The 8,433-nt window shown below is 36.4% G+C and overlaps 1 long non-coding RNA gene across 1 annotated transcript; it reads right to left on the bottom strand.

The window, feature by feature from the left end:
• Positions 1 to 1,820: 1,820 nt before the first annotated feature.
• LOC113959396 lies at positions 1,821 to 7,065 on the bottom strand. The gene is made up of 3 exons (XR_003531797.1): positions 6,930 to 7,065; positions 1,975 to 2,004; positions 1,821 to 1,843 (listed from the first exon to the last, which is right to left on the bottom strand). It is a non-coding gene; the product is annotated as an uncharacterized LOC113959396 (long non-coding RNA).
• Between the last annotated feature and the right edge of the window lie 1,368 nt (positions 7,066 to 8,433).

Genomic DNA, 8,433 nt, shown 5'->3' with positions numbered 1-8,433 from the left:
TAGCTTCAAAATTGACCAAAACACAATTCAAACATCTGGTCTGGCTGAATGGCCACACACTGCACCAGGTCAATATGTGAAAAACACTAAAACACTGGAGTCTCCATCTACCAGGTAGGGAAAAAAGTAATCTATTTAGTGATAATTTAACACTATTCTTACGAATTCTCTGAGTTCATTGCAATCAATCTGCCTTGGCTTGCTAAAGAACAAAATGCAAACAGATTCAGCAGTAAAGAACGTGACCTCATCAACTTGAATACCTGCCCTACCTTGTGGCTGTCATTAACTCATAGTTGTTGACCAAAAGGATCATAAAAGTTTTTTTGCAATTAATGACTGATTGTGAATTTTAAAATCCAGAGCTATGTATGTTAAATTAATCAGCAACAGTTACCATGCCCATGTTTATTCAGGCTTTGTTTATTGTGAAATATGAGATGACATATTTTACTTGTCACTGTGGAAATATTGATATAATGAGTGGGAAGAAAATAGACTAGTTTAAACATAGTTAAATTATAATTAGTACTAATTATTACAGTAAAAGCAACCTTCAGGATTTTGGAGCCGAAAATGCTGATTCAGGCTTTAGTTTGAAAATAAAAATATAACATTCAATTTATATGTGGATTTATATGCCAGGTTTTAGATTGTGGTTCAAAAATACCTGGGAAAGCATGTAAACATATACATGATTAGCACTTTTTTGGATAAGGGCATGGTACAGTAGAAATAATATAAACTTTATAGTAAAATAATATTAAGAATATATGCTATAACTAAAGAAAATTATAAGCTGATATCAAAGACACTGATGATATTTCAAGGAAAATACAATTTCCCATTAAACTAAGGCATAACATTATAAGTTCCATAAGAAAAAGAAATTACCTAAAACTTGACTTTATATGTGCAGAATTTTACCCAATGTAGATTTACTTCTTTGTGGAGCTATTCAGATTCTTCTTTGTTTCCAATGTATTTGGTGAAATTAGTTTATGAGTTTTCTATAATACACTATGCTTCTTCTTTAAAAATTTTTTGTCACCACTGTTTTTAAGATCCCATTTTATCAGTGAATATTTGAAAAACTGCATTTTGTTGGCATTTAAAGTTGCAGAAAAAATATAAATTGCAATAACTTCAAAGAGATTTCAACTTGGTATAAATAGATTTCTAATGCTGATTAAAGCACTGAAACTTATGAAGTGTTTCCACATAAAAGAATTTCTTTTGTTTAATTAAAAATAAAATTAATTTTTTACTCCTTAACATAAAAGTTGTCAAAAAATTTCATCATATAGCTGTTGTTTTGAATAAATCATAGAATCATAGAATTGTAGAATTGCAGAGTCATAAAATTATGGAATGGTTTGAGTTGAAAGGGACCTTTAGAGGACCTTAAATTTAGCCATCTGATCTTGTTGCAGAAGGAAAGAAAACAGAGTGAGAAAATGCAAACTATCAATTTCACAGCAAAGACAGCATTTCAAGATGCAATATTGTAAAGTGCCAGAAAAATATAAAGGTGAAGGCCTCATGAAAATCAAGATGGAGACCTGATAACCCAGTTCTTCAGGCAATGACTGGCTGTGACTTAACTGCTGCAAAATGATGGTGCATGTTATAAACGCATTTATTTCAAAATTATATAAAAGAGAAAGCTATATATTTCAGTGCCTTCATAGTAGATTCATACTTTTAGGTTTGAAAGTGCCAGGTACCATACCTTTTCTGCTGAAGAAATGTAAAATGTGTCATCCTTTAAAATTTCCTCATATGGTAACTAGCACGTACATGATTGAACATGAGTTTTCTTTTACCCTTTAGACTCCTGGGTCTTGATGTAACGTGGGTGGGTTTCAGGGTGTCCAAAGGAAGAGGAAGAAGAAGCTTTAGCAAATGGAGATACATGTCACCACTGAGGGGTTATGCATGTCACTTGCATTTTAAGGACTTGAAATTACTCACCATCTTCTCTAGATCCTGTTTTGTAAACAGCTGCTGTTTAAGAGACAAGTATGATTTTAGTCATCAGTCAAATACCATCATTCATCCTTAATTTCTATCCAATTCAAGGTTAATCACAATTTCTTGATATGTCAAGGAACAAAACAGGGCTGACTTGCTTCTTAGAAGAATTGGGTACCTTAGAGAGTAAAATAGAAAAGTAAATGCCTAGTAATTATTTCATTCAAATTCCATTATCATGAATCCTCTCTCTTTCTCTCTCTCTCTGTATGTATGTGTGTATATGTGTATAAAAGAAGAGAGCAAAGGAAAATGCCTGTTATTACTTTGACTGCCATATATTCATTCAATTTGGCAGTACCTGAAGGACTTCAAGACTCATGATGTAGAAAGTGTAAAATGTGTTTTTAAATCTTCATGCTCCATCTGTTTTTAAATTAAAACAGCTATTCCAAATTTTCCATTTGTATTCCTCAAAAAGTGACTTGCTTTTTGGTGAAGGTATGTTTCATTATGCTCCTTATTTCTTTAGCTAATTAAATCTACTACCTTCTGTAGCTCAAATATATTTTTAAACTTGCAGCATTTGCAGTGGACCTATGGATGGAGAAGATAATATTTTAGTAAATATGTTTAGCGCTCCATTGTTTATATAAGGATATATTTTTCAAATTTCTATAAATGTTTGTTATGAAGTCAATCACTTCTTCACTGTCAGAGCAATAAATGTATGTCTAAATGGTCTTTTTCAGGCTGACGTTCCCTTACTCTGCTCATGCCATGAGTTCAGCAGGAGCTGTGTGGCCCAAGCCAATAACTGTCAAACTTGACCATTAAATCCACCCACACAGCTTTCATTTTGTTCGAAACATCTGAGGAGCAAACAGAGACCTGACTCCAGAAGACCTTGTAAGTACTGCTGAGAATATTATCTTGAGTCTATCTGTGTGTTAAGTAATAATTGGAACAAGTAGTACAGTACTGTGTTGCCACTTACAGACAGTTTTTAAATACTGTAACCTCTATTTATAGATCCTGAGGGGGAAGAAGTCAATCCTGAATTGTCTCGAAAGATGTCTTTTGCCTTGAAGTCTACTTAAAATGTTTAAAGTTAACAACAGTTTTTGGAAAACCTCAGCTATCCATAAGTTTGCAGAAGAAATCAAGTGTAGGGGCTCTCTGTGTCATCCTATTTGGCTTTCAGATACCATGGGCTGAGCATTGACAGCTTCTCCTCTTCTTAGTCTCTCACTTGTCTCCTCGAGTGGAGCTGCACTGCTGGTTAGACTCATAGGCTTCCCAGAAAGCAGAGTGGAGAGCAAAGATGCACAGGAGAGCTTCCCTGCTGTGGGGGACAGAGAACCTGCCTTGACTGAAGCTCCCCTTCCCAAGACTTGGTTTTCTGTTTTAACTGATCACAGTTTAATGCAGAAGGTAGAAATGGTACTGGGAGTTAGAAGAGGAATTCAAAGTCTGTTTCTGTCACGCTAAGTACTAAACTACATAATTATATGTCCTTTTGGTCCCTTATTTGCTACTGTAAATCACAAGTTTAGAGACAGGCATCAGCTCCTCACGTGTCTCTAATCCTTGGCTAAATATCACCTTGCCTCTACGTCAAGCAGTCCTGTATCACCAAGATACTGAAACATGCGTCTATCTTATGCACACATTTAAGAGGATAATTTAACATAATTTTTCAAACAAACACTAGAACAAGAAGAGCTCTGTAGTCTTGGGAGGTCAGACAGAAAATTAATTTCAGATGTGCCTGGTTTATTCCTCAGTGGCTTGTTTCTTCGATCTAGGAAGACACTGAACATGTACTTCTGTGCCTTCTCATATGCAGTCTCATCCAGCTTGCTTATGCAGGAATGGTATAATTCCAGAGGTGCAAAAGAGACATGTAGTGAAATCAGTTGTTTTAATGAAAGACTCTTGGGTAAGCCATGTTAAAAATGCAAAGTCAGTTTGGTGTAAATAGTGTAAGTCAACCTGGATGTCCATTGTTTCTACCAAAAACCTTCCACATTTAAACTTCTCAGTTTAAACTATTTTTTCTCCAAAATTGTTATTCCACTCCAATGGTGAGGTAAAAGGTGTTAGTTTAAACAACTCAAAGGCCAGAAAGAGGACAGATTCACACTCAGGAGTGGCTACTGCAGTGGGAAAGCACTTGCTGCAGAGAACAGCTCCTTGTCCATGCTGCCCAGCGTAGGCCTTTGCCTTGCTGGGATGCCTTTTTGTATCTCTCTGTAGGTTTCCCGTCATTCCAGCTGGTGATCCTACTCTCATTTGTAATTCCTGTAGATGCATCCTTTAAAGACCGAGATATTTCATACCTCTTATGTAACACCAGTGATATTATCAGAAATAATAGGTTCCCTTTCCTTTTTAGACATGTTTACAAACCATTTTTTAAAAATACTAAAATCACTGGATTGCTAAAACAATTAGAATATAAGCTATTGTTTTAGAAAAAGGAAATGTCATATGCAGCCAGCAGGACACCTAGCAGGAAACTTGGACCCTAATGTAAATTTTAAAGTTAAAACCAGAGTTTCTAGGTAGAGATTCAGTTTCTCCCTTTTCGGGCTCAGCTACAGTAGAAGGATACAAAATAGGAATATCTCATCTGTGTTAGGATGGCCACACAGTAATCACCTCCTTTTCTCACTTGTGGAGGAAGAGGTGGAAACTCTTAAAGTAGAAAAGAAGCTCTTGAAAACAGTTGGCAAGTGCTGCTGGTGAATAAACTGAAGATGGAGGATTTTGCAAAACAATGGAAAAGAAGTCAGGAGTTTCACATTAGAAATAGTCTTCATTTAGCACAAGGACATCTTTGCATGTGACCAAAACACACTCTGCATGTTTGATGCAGAAATAGACATGTTTACATTGTTTAATCAAAGATATGTTTTGGTACACATTTTTCATGCAATCTGCAGGGTTTGTGGCTGAAAATCTTTGGAATAGGTTACAACTCTAACAAATGTTTCCATACATTCAAGTAATCTTTCTTAAAGCAAAATCACTCCCTGTATTCCTTTGCCACTCGCTTTAATATGTCACTGTGTTGAAGAGGCTATGCATGTCCCATGTAGAGGAACTGCTAGTGCCTGGCTAAAGTATATTGGCATAGGCGAGTATGATCTGGCAAAGAGCAGATCCTTTACTAGTGAATCAGCATAAGCAGTTTGGTTTGGACAGAAACAAACCGTAGAATGCCAGCACAGCAGGAGCATTTCCTCGAATACATCAGTGGTATTCCTTTCTATATGGTATGGCTGCATTCTTTCCAAAAATTTCTAGGCCTGTATTCTTACTTTTCAAAGCATTTTTAAAAGCATACAACCCTCATTCTGAATGTCCCGCAATGAACAAAAAGGGATGTAAAAATTAGAAGCATAAAAATATTAAGATCACCAATCATGCAAAGCATGAGCATAGATGGTAACAGTGTTCCTTGTACTTAAAATATACATGTTGATATTTTTTTCTGGGGAAGTAGATATGTTAAACAGTCTTGTTTCCTCTATCCTGGTAATTGAAAACAATTTTTTTTTCATAATGTTTTATTTCCTCTATAACTAAGCACTAAAGTACTACCTACACTATTGACATGTACTAGATTTCAACTGCATCAGTAACTGGGGCTTAGTTTTGCCTATTTCAGCAGAATGTGATAGAAGAATCAGAAGTAATATCAGAAGTAATACAATAACTGAGTTATCTTACAGCATTTCTGAGGCTATGGATAAATTCTGTGGTCATCATGTGTGAAAGAATAGGAAAACAGAAGGTCAGTGTGTTACTACTTATAGTAGAGTGGTTGTCCTTCACGTCCCAAGGCAGGAAAGTGCCAGGGAGTTGAAACCTATGAATCCATCTCCACCTTTGTGAGGGACAGCCACAGCACACACCCAGGGGTGTGGGGTCACTGAGCATGTGCACCTGCCCGACAGCCTCACAGTCTAGCAACCATGGCGATGTTGGATCAAGGGTTGGACTTGATGATCTCGAAGGTCCCTTCCAACCCAGCTGATTCTATGATTCTACGATTCTATGATTCTACTTCCAATTTACTCAGCCCTTTATGAATGTCCTTGTTTACAGAAATGTTTGAAAACTTTTAATCAGTCTCACTTCTTTGCATTTAAATTACATCTCTACCTTCATAAAATCTCCGTTTTTTTGGAAGTTCCCTTTAATACACAGAGCACTTCTGTATATCAATAATTACTTTTTAGTAGCCCAAAACAATTTCAGGAAGCAAGCAGTGAACTGAAAAAGTTTGCATTCATTAAATCGGGTGATTCCCTTGTTACATTCCACCAGGATGGTGTTCACATTGGCATATCTATTTTAATTCATATTCATTCTCTGAGAACTGTCAGAAACATCTGATGGACTTTGGGGTCCCTTCATCTGAAGATCTCTATGGGCACTATTGGCCCAGGAACATCTATCCTCTCCAGTCTGGGAAGACTCAGAGGAAGGGACATCAGGAGGAAATGCTCTGCAGGGTCTGTCTTACAGATGCTGCTTGACCTCATGTGAAATGACTAGAGGGACCAAATTTCTTGGTACACAAAACCATCACCACTTTGATAATAAACAACTCTGCTCCATTTTTAACGTTGCCCCACCCACACCGCATTCCCCAACTGACAGATAGTGCAGTTTATTTGTTCCCCGAGTGCATGAATGAGATGAATGAGGAAAAGAAATGGCTTTGCATGTTAAGGCAGGCTGTGAGACAGAACCTTCTACATACTGTGCATTTTTTTTGTTGTCATCAATGCCTCCCAGATTTCTAGACATCCTTCAGTGGCTAAAATCATCTTTATCACTTGGATATTAGTATTTACAAAAGTTTCAATCTGATATAAAGCTCACCTTTGTGTAAGCATGGTTAGGTTGTTTTGTTGTGTTTGGTTTGTAGCTAACCTTACCTGCCAATGAGGGAAGTGAAAGGTCACCCATGAGCTACTGAATATTTCTTCTGGCTGACAGGGATTTCAAAGAGTAGAGAAATTCAACCAGTTATAGAGCCAATCTACTTAATCCAGTTCTCATTCTGTCATTGCTGGAGCAGTAAAACAGAACAGCTTAAGTGGGTTTTTTTAATACTTTTTATATCAGAAGTCTAGATGTGGGACATTTATGGTAGACAGATCTTGGAATTTCACTTTACTTGTGGAGCCACTGGAATTGAAGTATCTTCAGAGTGTGATAGATCTCAAATTGTCCCTCACAGTAGTGCTTAAGAGCATCTGTTGAGCATAAAGAGAGTGCTGACATTAGTAGAAAATTCAGTCTTCTGTGCTTTGGTTTGGAAAAGAGATAGTTACCATTCAGGATGAGAGAAGACACCTTGGAGAGAGTAGTTTAGAGGTGAAGGCAGTAGGGGACTCTAATCCTGCACTGGAGTATCCTGCAAAAAAAAGATGATGCAACCAATTTCAAGGGTGATTTTCTTTGTTATTATGAAAAGCGGGATCAAAGCATTTTAAATTCATCTGGAATTAAAAGATAATTAATTTAATTTTCTATTTTTTCCGTGAATTTATGAAAAACCTGCACCCTTCCCAAGCAACATGGTTTCTCTGATTCTGTGTGAAAAATGAAGTTTCTAACCTGACAGAGCATCAGCTAGTGGGAGCGTGGAGACTCAGCAGTAGTTATCTCCCACTCTTTTGAGAAAGAGGATTCACTGTCTTTGATTTTGTTTGTCTTGTTTTTTCCACTTTCTCCCTCAACAATTTTTCCACCACTTAATTCTGCTTTGACATCTCTGTGTTGACAGAGAAATTAAGATTGATGACCTGTTATGTTCTTCTGCTCAGAGAAGATGAATCAAAGTAATTGTCTCACTAGTAAATAAAAATAGCCTAATTTTTTTTCTCCCCCCACCCCTTCAAATAACATAGAACAAAGGAGTTCAGGGAGCAAGGAATGACATGGAAGGCAGTTGAATATAATATGGTGGTGGTGGTCGCTAAAAAAAAAAGGTAGCTCTGCGTATCTTGCCAGTTTGTTCAGACTAAGACTTAGCTCTCAGCTTTGGAGGAACTAGCTGAGTTTTTGAGTTCATAATGTAAGCAGCTGTCAATTTTCTTTTGTAACCAGAAGTAATACAATTTTAAATACCCAAGCTATTTTTACTTTTGTAATTGATCCTGGGTATATTTCTTGTCTTCTTCTATTCAATGTCAGTTAAGGAACATGTAATCATTGGAGACCAAGTTATAGTTATAGATAATAAAACCATTTAGCCTGCCATTTTTTAATGGAAAATGCCTCAGAAAGGTAGAAAAAACAAAAAAAACAGTAAAATAAACCCATACATAAGTATTGGTATAAAAATTGCTACTATTTTTAGAGTAGCATTTTTTCATATTTTTGGAAGATTTCTGTTGGAGCAGTCATATCAAGGATGATTTACTGCAGACATTA

The sequence above is a fragment of the Corapipo altera genome, unplaced genomic scaffold (assembly GCF_003945725.1).
Source record: "Corapipo altera isolate COAL_440 unplaced genomic scaffold, ASM394572v1 1, whole genome shotgun sequence".
Lineage (NCBI taxonomy): Eukaryota > Metazoa > Chordata > Aves > Passeriformes > Pipridae > Corapipo > Corapipo altera.
Note: the sequence above shows the minus strand (reverse complement) of the source record. Positions and strands in the feature narration are given on the sequence as shown.